General features: G+C 47.3%; 1 pseudogene; it reads right to left on the bottom strand.

Moving 5' to 3' along the window:
• Positions 1-421: 421 nt before the first annotated feature.
• LOC123143517 (metal transporter NRAT1-like) lies at positions 422-6,095 on the bottom strand (annotated as a pseudogene).
• Positions 6,096-15,194: the final 9,099 nt, after the last annotated feature.

A 15,194-nucleotide genomic window follows, 5' to 3' on the forward strand; every position in this document is an offset into this window, starting at 1 on the left:
TCATGGTGGACGGCGCGAGGGGGCTCTTGTGCTTCTTAGATTGCCGTGGTTGCTCGACAATAACAATCGCAAGGAAGCCATGACAACGGCTCCAAGTGGTGGTTGAAGTGTCGGCGCTTGCCTTTTGTTGGAAGGCCCTCGCTGGTGCTTCCATTCTTCATGGTTGTCATGGCAGAGAGTTGATGGTAGGGGAGGACGACAGACCCATATTGTGGATTAGCTTAAACCTATGGCCATAGATGTCTCCGGTGACGATGAACATTGCGGGCAGTATCCTTGGAAGTGCCATTGAGGTTTTCATCCCACCTTGAAGCCGGGTGAAAACCCTAGGTCCGACTCCCGAACCAAGCAACTGCAGCATCATGAGAAAAATTGCTGCTAGCATTTCTCATTTGGCGCAGTATGTTTCCATGTTCAGATGTTTAAAATATTTACGACACATAATTATTTTATACTAAAATCTTGCTAGAATTGTGTACAAAATTCACTTTCGTAATATCTCATAAATGTAACACATATAGCCTACCAAAAAAACTCTCACTTCAGCATGTCTTCACAAATACAGGCCACCACACAACTGGATGTTTCAACAAATGCAACCAACCACAATAGTAATTACACTTGTATGCACTGAACATGTATAGGATGCACAGCATGCTTGAGGGAAGTATAACCATAGCACATAAGCAAAGGACACCATTGAGCACACTGTCATCCATCATGGTATACTAGCTAGTAGCTACATTGAGGCATCGGCTAGGTCTTTCCTGTACGGTGCCGGCTGGTCTCCGTCTGCACCGGACGCCAACACCGGTGCCCTACCAGCCTCCGCCTGGCCCTGCACTCTCTCTGCCACTGGTACGTACGTCACCACCATGTCTTTCCTGAACGTCAGGTACACGACGGCGACGAGGTAGGCGGCCATGAGCGCAAAGACGACCACAGAGACCAGCGTGTTGGTGTACCTTGGGAGGTGGTTATGTGCCAGCCAGTCTATGTAAGTCCATACCAGGAAGTAGGTGTTGACGATGATGAGCGCCACACTGAGGGCCTACGCAATGATCACCGTCTGCACCCATGCATTGATCATCATATGCGTGTTCGCAATTCTGATCTCTAAAGTTGCAATATGTGACATCCAATTTTTTCTATGTGTAATTTTGTGTTATAAACGTTACTATTTGTGAATGTCGATTGTGTAATTTTGTGTTTGTTGTGAGGAAATTGTTTGGAGGCTTACATAGATGGATTCCTTGAGGGGTCCTACTTTCTTGCTGCTGTTGCAGAACTTGAGGAGAGGGATGAGAGCGAATGGCAACTCAAACGAAAGAATCATCTGCATCAGAGAAGAAAAAAATCAGGAACCAAGCTCATCAGTCAGCCCGGAGATTAATATTTCTTTGGGTACAAAGTGCAGATTAACTAATCAGCCATTGCAGTGACCATTTTTTTAACTAGGATGGTGGAACTGGGAAGAGGTCACGGAGGAGTACCGAGGAAAGGATGATTAGCTTGCCAGCGCCTGACGGACCGCTCACAATGGAGACTATAAGGCTTGGAGCAATGGCGATGACCCGGGTGATGAGGTTCCTAACCCAGTTCTTCATCTTCATGTCCAGAAACCCCTGTAACAGCCCATAATTGTAAGGGAAGATGTCTATACTCACTGGCATAGATAATGCTTAAGAATGCCTCTGAATAATTTGCATAAATAAACTGGATAACACCTGGAATAGGAATGGTTACCTGCATGATGACCTGCCCAGCGAATGTGCAACTAATTGTGGTGCTTTGCCCAGAAGCTAGCAGCGCAACCGCATACACAACAGAGCTTGATCTCCCCAAAACATTCTGAAAGGAACAAAAATGATAATTAAACAAGGATTTAATGCAGAACTCTAACATCAGATGTCTGACGGTTATTCCTTTCGCATTACACAACATAAGGTACTTCAGACGCTTTTGAAACTGGAACGATCATTCCATCAGCTCAAGCATGGCATACTCTGATCAGCAGAGGTGCAGATTGGAGAGTAAGATCGCCGCAAGCGCCGGCATCGGCCGGAGAGAGATTATTAGCGCTACAAATGGATCCAGCAACGATAACCACCGCGACGTTGATGAGGAACGCCACGACGAAAGCAAGGCTGCACTCTATGAGGACGTATCTGCAGGCCGCCTGTCCAAAACATATAACAGTGAAGTCAGTGAGCCATTTGCCACTCAGCAACGAACTGCATCTAGTCCTTAGAGCGCTCTTTCCTATCCTATGTGCAACCTACTCTGATGCTTTTGTCTGACCGTGGGGTCTTCCATGAGAGGACCAGGGCAGAGTGCAAGAACAAGTTGTACCTGCATGAATGTCACAGAAAGGCTCGCTATGAATTTTGCATCCATATGGATTGACGCACAATAACCATAGTGAACAACAGGGATGCTGAACAAACCCTGACGACTAAATAAGTTCCTTACGGTGGATGATAGCGCCAAAGAGCGCCATCGCATTGGCAGCAGCACCTTTCCCTCGCAGAGAGGGGACAAACATGCCCTTGGTCACATCTCTAGCAGATGGACTAAGGTAGCTCAATTCTCCGAAGAAGCAGCCTGCCATGGTGAACATGAACGCTGCTATGATGAACTCCAGTTTCCGGGCCTGGTGATACACATGAAGATACATGGTAAGGTTAAATCATAAATAGCTTTTTTTCTCCCCTTTTCGAAAAAAAATACATAGCTGGAAATTTCTAAGGAGAGGTTTGTGTTTGCATACACCAAATCTCTGCACCCCAAGAAGCAAGAGGGTGCTGAACACCGTGAGGATAACTCCAGCCCACACAGGAATTTTGAACAATATGTTGAATGCAAAGGCGGTACCTAACACTGCAGTAGATACAGTATATGTTACTCAAACGTAAAACTCAGCAAAGAAACGAAATATAAAATGGAAGTAACAAATAAGGTGTACTGATCAACCTTCAGGGATATCATCAGAAATTACTGCAAGCTCTGCAATGATCCATAAGCAAATATTGACGAAGGGGGGATACTCTTCCCTGCAGAGTTCAGCAAGATGCCTCCCTGTACAGGATTGAGCGATAAGTGCAGATTTGATATGCAGAAACCATGACAGATTGTTGAGCGAAAGGTACCGGTTTTCACTCCAAGGTTGGCGGATAATGTTTGTATAAAGAGCACAAAGATCATCCCAACTAAGACGACCCACAGAAGCTGATCATGGTAAATTTAAAAATAAAATCAGATTGGTAAAGAAAGAATGCTGAATACGTAGAACAAAAGGAGAGAAACAGAAATGACCGGTAGAGTGCGTTCTTCTTTCATTTTCTTACAGACCTTTTCACTCTATATTGGTATAAATAATTATTTCTCTTGATCACTTCTCTAGGTTTCTTGTATCAGTAATATTATACTCCCTCCGATCCATATTACTTGTCTTAGATTTGTCTAGATATGGATGTACATCCGTATCTCGACAAATCCAAGACAAGTAATATGGATCGGACGGAGTAGCATAAAATCGGCCCTATATGTAAATATACTTCTAGAAAATAAGATATCATGTCGTTCTATGTTGATCAATTGATAGTCTGGGGAAAAGTGTTTGAAATGTTGTGATCTACATATGCAATAAGCAATTTAGCATTGAAAACAGGGTTTATAATCGAGTTTGTTCACCAAGGATTTGAAAAACTGGACCCTGGCTCAGGTTACAATTACTAAGCGAACTGCCATAAGTGGTACTCTCATCCAAATTTGTATGAATTGTCTTTTAGAAAAGGCGCATGATGCAAAATTTAAGAGCATTCTTATCACTTCCTTAAAACTTAACTAAAGCTGCAAAGCTAATCTGCTGCAAAATATATGTTTCCTTTCTGGATACCCCCCAAAAAACTCCTTTAGTGCAGTAGTGCCCATCAGAGGCAAGAAGGCAGCAACTATACTACCTCATACTTGAAGTCAGCTCCAGCTTGCATGTCAGTTTCCACTGTCAAATCATACATCAGAAACAAGCTTTACCACCTTGAAAGTTGGTCTCATTTTTGTTAAAGAGTGTATCTAAACGGTATGCAGCTCTGAGCAAAAATAAAGGAGCTTACAGTTGCTAGGATCCAAGAAGCCAATGGCCACAAGAGCTCCAGACCCAACATGAGCCAAGAACTTCCTCCATCTTGGCTGCTACCATGCAGTAAAAAAGTTCACACTGAACAGAAACAAGTACACAACTTAATTCAACCTTAGAGATGCACAAGAATGTAGTAGTATACCTGCACCTGAAATTCCCCATCTTTTTCGTCACCGGTAGTGCTGTCCTTGTGCTTGCCACCACTCTGCACTGCACCTCCATGGTGAGGTTCGTGTCCAATCTCATCCCTCTCACCAGCCCCTTCCATTCTCTATTGCTAATGCACGTATCTCTGGAAGGACTGTGCCTCTTGCTCTTTCCAACACAGCAACTTCTGTATTTTATAGGCCAGCGACCAGTTGAAGACTGTACCATATAAAACGCAAACTTCAAATACAGTACTATAGCAGAGGGAATAGCTGTCATGGTGGCTCCTGTCGATTCTGCAGTAGTCGCTAGTTTTATGCCTTTCAAAGATGCTACTCTTATACTTCGCCAAATGGCAAGTGTGGCATAAATTTTAGTTTAAACTGTTCAAAGGTGGAAATTTTACTCACGCTTACATTATCCCACCACAGTAGGAGTAGTCCGATAAATCGCTGCAGACCTTTTCCCTTTTCATTTTGGAGGTAGACAAACCAGTCACCAAAACTTTGGCAGCTTCGGCAAAACTAGTGTCAATGACAGGTGAGCCACCATGGCGAGTGTGGCATAACAGAGTTGCAATTTGAAACTTGCAAACAAATCCATAAGGAATTGGCTCAAACACCTAGAAGCAGATTAAGCGCAATCACGAATCTGGTCCCCCGCAAAACCTGCAGATCTACCAAGTGGAACTTTTAAACGCAAGGTTTCCCTTCTCCCCACAACTGGTTCCTGCTATCATATTCATACAGGCCTAGAACAATCAAGGCACCTATATGAAGTTTGATATGTAGCTTTACAGCTGCAAACTGGGAACTGGTAGGTAAAAACACCAAGGTCTCTTGTGGTTAGCAAAATACATTAGTAAGAACATCACTGCCACTGATGTGGCTTTGATTGTCCGTTCCTCGCCGAACATTTTGGACCCTTCCCGGCAGCCATTTATCGGTGAAGGCTGGAGGCCCGGACCTGGTGCAGTCCACAACTCTGTTTACATATTCTATTGTAGCCATGCGTACTGCAAGATTGTACTTTAAAAAGCCTTAAAACACTCTCTTTGTTGGAGTGCACACTCTGACTATTCGTCCAAATTGTAAGTGGGAACCTAGGACAGAGTGTAGTGTGATAACCACTTCACGGAGTGAGTATTATCAGAGTAGGAGTCAAGTAACCATCCATGATTTTTTACTGGTATGCGATAATTATTAATTAACAGACTAATCGAGACGCGCCGAATGGCTAGCTTGCTAGGAGTAGATGTGCGCGTCCGTCTATTGGGCGGAGATGGAACGGCGTCATGTGATCGTTGAAGCTAAGAGTTGAACATGGTGAAGGGCAGTAAGCGTTAGAATAGAATAACAAATTGTTCTTTTGAAACGAGCTAGTAGAAGAATAGATTATGTGGATGCTAATGCTCACCGGTGAGCCGCCGCCACGTGCTTGCGCGCCCCTGCACCGGCTAGCCAGCCTGAAGTCGCTCATCCTCGCTCGGCGCCGCTGTTTGCTTGTTCCGCGTGGCGGCGCTGCCGTGGCCCAGGCGTGCATGGCTCCGGCATTTCGTCGAACGGCTGGCGGGCAGCCCGGCGAACGAAGCGCTGGATCAGCTGTCGCGGTCGGACGGCGGACGCGCGGCGACCAGTGGCGGCTCCACCGCGCTCCGAGGCTCCCACTCCTATTCGTACATCGGCGTGCATTTCCGCAGTCACCCGGAGCGTCGCCGCCGTCGATGGCTGCGGGCATTGGTCTCTCTGCCCGATGAACAAGCTCTAATTTTATTCGCATCAGAAATGATGAACGACAGACATACCATCATCAGTAATCAGGTCATACAAGACGACAGACATATCATCATCAGCAATCAGGTCATACAAGACTTCTTCCTTAGAATATCTTTAACAGACCCATATAATGCTGACCTGCAAAATACAATTATAGTTCGCTGGAAAACGGATTTGCAGGCCGATGCGGGCTGCGGCAAAGCAGGTCCGCATAGCCGACCCGTAAAAAAACATATTCGCAGAACCGAAAACCCGATAAGCGAATTTGACAGCGATTCCGACAATTGAGTTCAAATTCGAAGAATAAAACATAGTTCACGCGCAAATAAAAGCATAGTTTTGTACGACAAACGCAAAAGGACTTCATGCAAAAGCGACGACCACGTCCATCAACATTTTGATCGCTTTTCACCCGTCGTCATGATCTTCACTCCGCACCACCTCCATCAATGCCATCGCCGCCCCCGAATCCATCGCCGGCACTTGTTCCAACTCTGGCACCGAAAGCATCACCGAGCGAACTGAATGCATCAGCGGCACTGGTTCCAAATCCTGATGAGAAAACATCACCGGCACCGAAACACGCACCGGCCGCCGCTAGCACTCTCCTCTTCAAGATGTCTCTCCTTGCGAAGCAAGTAGAAGGAATCGAAGATGCATACCTTCTGGCCATTTCATCGAACACCTCGCCTGCGGTGGAAGCAGCGCCGTTGAACGACATCGTCGGGGAACCTCTTGCCGGGGCGGAGGGAGTGGATGAAGGCGCCGGCCTTTTCGTAGGAACCTTCTTGTGCTTCACGCCCGAAACATTGCCCGCCTTCTCCGGCGGTGGCCGGGCAGATCGAGTAGCGGCGGCGGCGCCGGGCGCGCGTGCCTTCCCCGCGGGGCCAGCCGGATTTCCGCCCTGCACGACCACGTTGCCCTGCTGCTTGCGGGCAGGCGCGGTGGTGCCTTGAGCGATGGCGGGGCCACATGACCGGCGACGAGATCTGCTAGAGGGGATTGTGCGTGCGCGACATCCAGGATGACCGGGGGGGGGGGGGGGGGAGGGGCGGCTGGGCGGCTTCCATGGCGGTGAAGAATTGCCGGGGAAGATGACCAGAGCGGGCGGTGGTGGGGCAATGGCTGCCGGGGGCGGGGGGTGGGGGGGGGGGGAAGCGGGATCGGCCGCGTGGAAATTTCCCTCACGCCAAATCTAGTTGTGGATAGGGGCCGAGCTCGGTGAATCTAAAGGTTGAGAGCGAACTTTTGCCGCGCCCCGCAATTTTTTTATGGGTCCGACGCGTTTGCAGGGTCTGATCGGGTAGCATTTTCCGCGCGAACCCGTATTTTGGCAGTTATTTTGCGGGGCGGGGCATTATACAGGGTCTGCTAGAGATGCTCTTATGCGATGCACACAACAAAATAATTTGTCATGAACTAGAGCTAATAACCAAGCCAAAAAGGAAAATGCGACAATCCGCACGAAGGCACGGACGTAGAAAAAATGTCTCAGATATCACTAGTCATGTTGATATGCTGTCATCAGTTATCATGAACTCTACAAAGAGATAAAATGCTATGAAATTATGTGTAATCAAAACAGAGTGAGTGGTAGACAAGCTTTTTTTAGAAGGTAAACCAGCTTTTTAGAAGGTTTGATTAGATTAGATTTGATTTGGGTATGGGTGGAGAAAGGCAAGGAAAGCTTGATTTAGTTGGGGTTTTGCTAAGATTTTATTTGATTTGATTGAATTAATGCAGAACATGGCTTCCAAGGGAAGTAATTTGTTTTAGATCATTCCAAACCAAGAAGAGGGGTGAAGAGGGGAGGGAGCGAGAACAAAATTGATGACGTATATAAACACCAACTCCCTTTTAATAGTAGAGATTGTTTCTGAGTGCGTTGTTTAATTTTGTAGGTCGGTCATATCCCTCGTAACATTTGGTTTTGCACTTTATTTCTTATGCAAAATTGTCAACATACGTGTGGACATACAATCGTGCGATCATTTTTTCTTGCAAATAATCGGACGATCACTTAAATGAGCTATCCATATAGTTACACTCGTTTTGTGTACAATCGGCTACCTTCGATCAATGTTCCTACAGGGCGAACAGAGTCTTCTTGAGTGAGGTAAAAAAAATTGATCAGGTCAATTCTTGCGTATATTTAAAACCTTAAATTGATCAGGACTCCACTCAGATTTGGCTAAAAGCAATCAAATCAGAGGCTCTCACGATGACGAGTGATTCAAGCCTACTAGATTGTCTCTAGTACTCCTCTTGAACATTGTCCGAGATATCACATACAAGATAGAAATTATCGTTGCCCCAGTACCTCAAGATAACTGAGAGTGTGGCATGCAGGATGGCCGAAGCAGTGAAGCACCGAGGACAATGGAGGGAAAACAATTGAAACAACTAAATAGGACGGAGAGGCACGGTGGCTGTTTGAACAAGCTCGCGCATGTTATCACTCTGGTTTTCCATTGATAATTCCTGGTGCCTTCTATCCCTATCCTATCGAAACTAAATTCTTATTGTGCAAAAACACAACATGTAATGCATGAAATGGGACTGGATAATTACAAGACGGAGAAGTAGAAACAAGGAACAAGCTATTCCTGTTTGTCTTAGGGAAGCCTCTATAAAAGGCTTGTGTGGTTACCAGCGACTTGAATTCTTTTTGTTCGTTGGTAGGCCAACAACCAATAATCCCTTAGTTATGAGTTTGGTCCTCTCGTAGGTTGGTGGTTGCAAGAGCTTTTCCACTCATATGTCAGCGGCTGTGATAACTTTCACGGATCCTTCAACAAAAATGATGGATTTTAACATCTACACCAATGAGATGCACTGATCCAACACAAAGTTTATTGTTACAAAGATCACGAAGAATGAAAGAAAATGTATTTTTGATGTCAGTACTGGATTTCATTTACGTTTAGATGATTCACATCCTTTGGTTTATTGTTAATATAGTTAAAGCGCCTCCCACTAGACATGAACTAAATAATATATCTCCAATTGAAGATTTTGTTCATAGAAAACAAGAGCACACCATATTGAAGTTCCATACTAAACAAGAGCAAGCATAACAACAAAATGAACATCAACTTCCACACTAATCTACAATATCTGTTGATGGGCGCTTAGTCCAGTGGTTAGATCGCAGTGGAGCCTCCTGACCGGCCTGGGTTTGAACCTGAGTTCTCACACAGGGTTCCTCCCCTGCTGGTCTGGTTTTTCTTTTACTATATCAAGTTAAATAACGGGACATTCTATCATAAACACTAATTTTAGTAACTAGCTGATATATGGTGTTCGTCGCAAGGAATGCACTAAGACACTACAAGGTAATTGATGACAAGCTCCCGCCTTAGGAGCCAAAGTTTTACATGTGGACGGTTCGTGTTCCTCAAAACTGGAACATCATAGCGCAGTTAGCTCCAACAAAAGAATAGTACATGTCAAGGCCCCTTATATATGGTTATGGGTATCTTGACAAAAAATCGTTGTGTTCGATGAAGGACTCTTTTTACATGGGACGGGAAGGCACCGAATCACACATTCAGAGGGACCATGTACTGCAGTCTCTCCCCTTCCCTTAGATCAAAACTGATGATTGTCGTCTTGACTTGCCCAACATCATGCACCTCAAATGCCTGAAACGTAGTATTGGTTAGATGAGCAATATGCCGGAATGGTAAGAAACTTTGTTCCATAGTAAGTTTGCAGACCTTGAAAGGATCTCCCATGTAGTAGTACCATGTCTTGGTGCAAGGGACGCGGTGCAGCTGAGCGATCTCCCTAGTAGGCAGCAGGAAATATATTGCACTACTCACACACAGCACGGCTCAGCTTATCTACAACAATAAACATGACATAATAGATTAGGGGAAGAGTTAGTGGAAGAAGTGTTGCTTAACTGGAGGTATCTTCAGAAACTTTATACTAACAATTATAGATGATCATTTCCTTGTTAACAGAAAAAAGTTACAGAAATCACAATGAACTGATTGAGGACTTGCTTGGTGCTTGAATATGTATTGATGAACATGCATAGGTTATGCCAATTGCAATGTCCAATTCACAGTGTCTCGTGGTACCAAAGGGGGTGTACTAAGGCACAAGGCTGTCAATCGTTTACTGTTGAGTAATGTTGTACTGCAAGCATGGCTAGCCAGCAAGCTAATTAAGACACTAGCCAGCTAGCTGCATACATGATATCTTAGTTAGCGTTAGACTAGATAAAAAATTGTACTTTTAACAAACTAATCTTCGGGATTAAAGGACTTGATAACGCAGCCCCAGGTGCAGGACCGATCATTTCCTAACCCCCATAGCACCAGCCAGGTAAAATCCGGAGATCACCGCCTAATCCCGTAGACTTGCTCGTTTGACTTGTTGCTTCCTACTGGTCTTTGCGTTTTTCTTTACTCAGAAGGGAGTATACTTCAATGCAATCCGTTATTGGGTGTTGTTGGCTCGCGGGCCAGGCTCCCGCAGTTCGTTCCACTCCTGTGTGCACACGGCGACGAAGCACTGGATCGAGAGAGCAACTAGTTAACGAGCGCTTCTTTGGGAGCCTCGTAACGATCAGCGCCACTTGGCGCGCTCTCAGCCATTTGCCACGTGTCGCGCTCTGGACGCTCCCTCCGGATTTTTTTTATTTTTTTGCACGCATTTTCGCCTTTTTAAACGGTTTTTTTCGATTTTTTCGACATTTTGGTTTTCCCCTGTCTTTCTTAACTTTTCGATAAAAAAATTTCGAAAACTTTTTTTTTTGCACGAAAAAAACGCGTTTTCTTTTTTTTTTCTTCCGCGAAAGTCACGGTTTTTCTTCCGCGGGAGGCACGGTTGTGCTTTAGCGAGAGTCACGGCCGTGCTTTTTAGAAAAGGGAAAAAACGCGTTTTCTGTTTTTTTTCTTTCGCAAGAGTCATGCTTTTGCTTCCGCGAGAGTCACGGTTGTGCTTACGCGAGAGTCACGGCCGTGCCTCTCGGAAAGGAAAAAAAACGAGTTTTTTGTTTTTCTTCCTTCCACGAGAGTCACGGTTTTGCTTCCACGAGAGGCACGGTTGTGATTTCACGAGAGTCACGGCCGTGCCTCTCGGAAAGGGAAAAAAATACGCGTTTTCTATTTTTTTTTCTTTCACGAGAGTCACGGTTTTGCTTTCGCAAGAGGCACGGTTGTGCTTTCGCGAGAGTCACGCGGTTTTGCTTCTGCGAGAGGCACGGTTGTGCTTACGCGAGAGTCACGGCCGTGCCTCTCAGAAACGAAAAAAACGCGTTTTCTGTTTTTTTCCTTCCATGAGAGTCACTGTTTTGCTTCCACGAGAGGCACGGTTGTGATTTCGCGAGAGGCACGGGCGTGCCTCTTTCGGAAAGGAAAAAAACCGTGCTCCTGGTTCGGTTTTTTCGTCCTTTTTTTTCGTGAAAAAAAAAGTTCGTCAAAACCTATCAACATGGGATCTAGTTTTGAAGATCTCGACATGAGGAATTCAATGGTGAAAACGGTTCGAGATTTGGACGCACGGTTTAGGAAATAAAACGTTTTGAATAAACGGATCTACGAAAAAGGAAAAACTCCCAGGTTGCGACAAGTGGCGCGCTGCATGTGTGCCACTTGTCGTGACCTGAGAAAGTGGAGTTTTCTTTGCAACGAGTAGTGCTTAATTAGTGATTTCGCCGGATCGACCATCGCCGACACTTTCGAGAATGAGCCAAGAGCAACTCCAACAGGCCGACCCAAACGGACGGCGATTTTGTCCGCTTTTTGTCCGTTTGGGTCGGCCAGACGGACACGGATGTCCGCTTCCTTGTTTGGGTCGGCGCATGCGCCCAACGCTGGCCCAACCCATTTTGACGGCGCTAGAAAAAAAGAATGCATGCATATTTAGAAAAAACAACATTAATTAAACATTAAAGCCGGCCACGAAGGCCGGCAGAGTCCACGCGTTCATATTTGCATTTAAGAAAAATAAAAACAACCTAAACTACGAGGCGGCGCGCTGCCCTAGGCGTCGTCGTCATCGTCCTCAGGGTCCGTGAGGTCGATGAGCGTCGGCGCCGGACCGGCCCAGGGGAACGCCGTGTTCCAGCGCGCGTTCATGTCGGGCGCAGGCAGTGCCGGCGTGGGGGGCTGTGTGGCCGCCTGTGCAGCCGCGGCCTGGCACGCCTCCTCCTCGGCCTCGCGCTGCTCCTCCTCGAGGTCGCGCTCGAGCATCTCGAGGTACTCGCCGTCGCCGCGCTCCTCGGCCACCCGGATCTGGCGCAAATGCTCGACGTACGCCGCCTCCTGCGTCGGCGTCGCCCCCATCCAGACCGGCGGCGCACGGACCCACTCACGCACTACTCCTGTCCAGGAGTAGCGCTCGATGGGGGACGGCTCGGGCTGTGGCTCCGGCTCGGGCTTGAAGCGGCGTCGGGGAGGGGACGGCGGGGCCACCGGCAGCAGCACGCAATCGCCCGCCGCGGAGAGGGCAATGGCCTGCGCCATTGCCGCCTCGTACCGAGCCTCCTCTTCCTCCGCCGCCTCCGCCCTGCACTGCTCGTCCTCCTCGCACTCCCGGTAGAAGGCCGCAAGGGCCGCCTGGTCCTCCTCGCGGACGATGAGCGGGGGCGGTGGCACGGTGCGGTCGACCTCACGGACGCCGCGTCGCCTTGCCTCCTTGTGCTCGAAGGCGAACCAACGCTTCCAGTTGGGCGAGTCGGCGGCGTAGGCGGCCTCGCGGCACTGCTCCGGCGTCAGCAGCGCCCGCCGACGCCACACCTCCTCCGCGTGAGCCCTAGCCGACCGCGGCGCCGCCGGCACTGGGATCCTATCCGGATCCAGATGCCAGTCGTGCGACAGGGTGGCGTCGGGGTACGGGAGAGGCACGCCAGTGCCACTTCGCCTGGTGCACTGGCACGTTCACGCGCTGCCTCTGCCGGCGAGGCGCCGGCACCGGCGGAGGCGGGAGGAACTCCGAGGGGAAAGGATGGCGGGGGACTTACCCTTGGCCTTGCTGCTGCTGGCGCCGGAGAAGAGCCCCATCTCGCTGTGGTGGTGGTGGCTAGGGTTTGCCGGCGACGGAGGAGCAAAGCTTGCTCGATGTGGACGGCGAGTTTGGATAAGGACGGCCCCGCCGCACGGTCGGCTTAAAAAAGGACGACCGTTGTCGCTGACGCGTGGGCCCGTGGTCATAAATTAAGCTGACCGCGTAGGCCGCGTGGTGTCCGTTCGGCGTCCGCGCCGACGCACTTGGGACGCAAATTTGGGCCGCAAATGCGTCGGCGCGGATGCGAAGCGGACGTAATTTAAGTTTGAGTCGGCGCGTTGGGCCGCCACTTTTATCCGCGCCGACTCAAACGGACGCAGGCGGACGAAATTGGTCGGCCCTTTGGAGTTGCTCCAAGGAACAGGTCCAGCTCTTGGACCCTTCCTGCTCCACTAAATTTGAACTCCTCCTGCTCCTCTGACTTGAACTCCAGTCGTGCCTTGCAAGATTGGGAGAAAATCATTGCGGCAGCGGAGTAACTGGTTATCCTGGTGCCTTCTATGCCTATATCAAATTAAAATCCTTGTTGCGGAGGGACACGGCCCATCATGCACTAAATGGCATTGGACAATTCCAAAACAGTGAAGTAAAATGAGAAATAGGGTGTTATTTATCTTTGACTCGGTGAAATCTTGCTTTTTATAATAGGCTTGGGTGGTAGGCGCCAACTTGAATTGATTTGTCCTCTGTTAGGTCGACTGCTAAGAATCTCTTAGCTACGAACTTAGTCTGTCCTTTGGTAGGTCAGCAATTGTGAGAGCTTCATCGATCCTTTGTATGAACAAGAAATTTTAACCCCTGCATCAAAATGATGCGCCAAGCTAGTGCACTGTTTGTTGTAACAAAGTTCAACAATGCTGGTCTCTCTATGTGTTTAGGGAGTTGTACTGAAGAACAAGTGGGAGTTTATTACCAGAGTTGGAGTCTAGTAACCATCCATGAATTTTACTGGACAAGTGCTAACTAGCAGACTAATCGAGACGCGCTAATGGCAAGCTTGCATTGAGTAGATGTGCGCGTGCATCTATTGCGCGGAGATGGCACAGCATCATGTGATCGTTGAAGCTAAGAAGTGATGGACAGTTAGCATTAGAACAGAATAACAATTGTTCTTTTCAAACGAGCTAGTAGAATGAAGAATCAATTGTGTGGATGCCAATGCTCACCAGTGAGCCAACATCGAAGCAGCAGCAGCGAACTCAGGAAGGGAGGCGAAGGATGCCCGTGCGCATCCTCCCTTCGCTCGACCTCTCGTTCGGCGCCGCTGTTTATCAACCACATGAACACCTTGCATCCTTTCTTAACAGCACTGGTCGCTAGACCTCTCGTTCCTAAATATTTGTCTTTTTACAGATTTCAAATGAACTAACACATACGGATGTATATAGACATATTTTAGAGTGTAGATTCACTCATTTTGCTTCATATGTAGTCACTTGTTGAAATCTCTAGAAAGATAAATATTTAGGAACAGAGGGAGTAGAATAGTAGCTTGTTCATTATATCTGAAAAATAGAAGCAACAGTTTGGTTGGGGTCTGGCCCGTCTGATCCTGCCCAGGCGGATTGTATTGCCAACTGTCTTCTGGTTTATGTCCTAACTGTCCTACACCGGCCTAGTAAACGCAGCTTTGAAGATGATACACTATTAAATTGTTTTACTCTTGGCTTTTTAACTAATTGTTTCTAGGTGGACTGTTTTATTTGTAGACCGGACATACCCGGACGTCTGGTTTTGCACTTCATTTCCTATGCAAATTTTCAACATATCGTATGGCGTACAATGCGGCAATCACTGAAATGAGTTATTATTATTATTTTTGAAAGGCACTGAAATGAGTTGTTCATATAACTACGCTTGTTTTGTGTACAATCAGCTACCATCGATTAATGCTCCTCAGGACGAATGTAGAGTCTTCTTGAGTGGGGCAAAAAAAAAAAACGATCAGGCCAATTCTTGCATATTGTTAAAATCTTAAATATTTTTTTCTAAAATTGTACCAACAATTCTATTGCAAGTTATGGATTTGAGTGGGCCCAGGCACCCACTCAGCCTAGTAGGCTAAAAGCAAGCAAATCAGAGGCTCTCAAGCTGACAAGTGACTCAAGCCT

The sequence above is a fragment of the Triticum aestivum genome, chromosome 6D (assembly GCF_018294505.1).
Source record: "Triticum aestivum cultivar Chinese Spring chromosome 6D, IWGSC CS RefSeq v2.1, whole genome shotgun sequence".
NCBI classification, from domain to species: Eukaryota; Viridiplantae; Streptophyta; class Magnoliopsida; order Poales; family Poaceae; genus Triticum; species Triticum aestivum.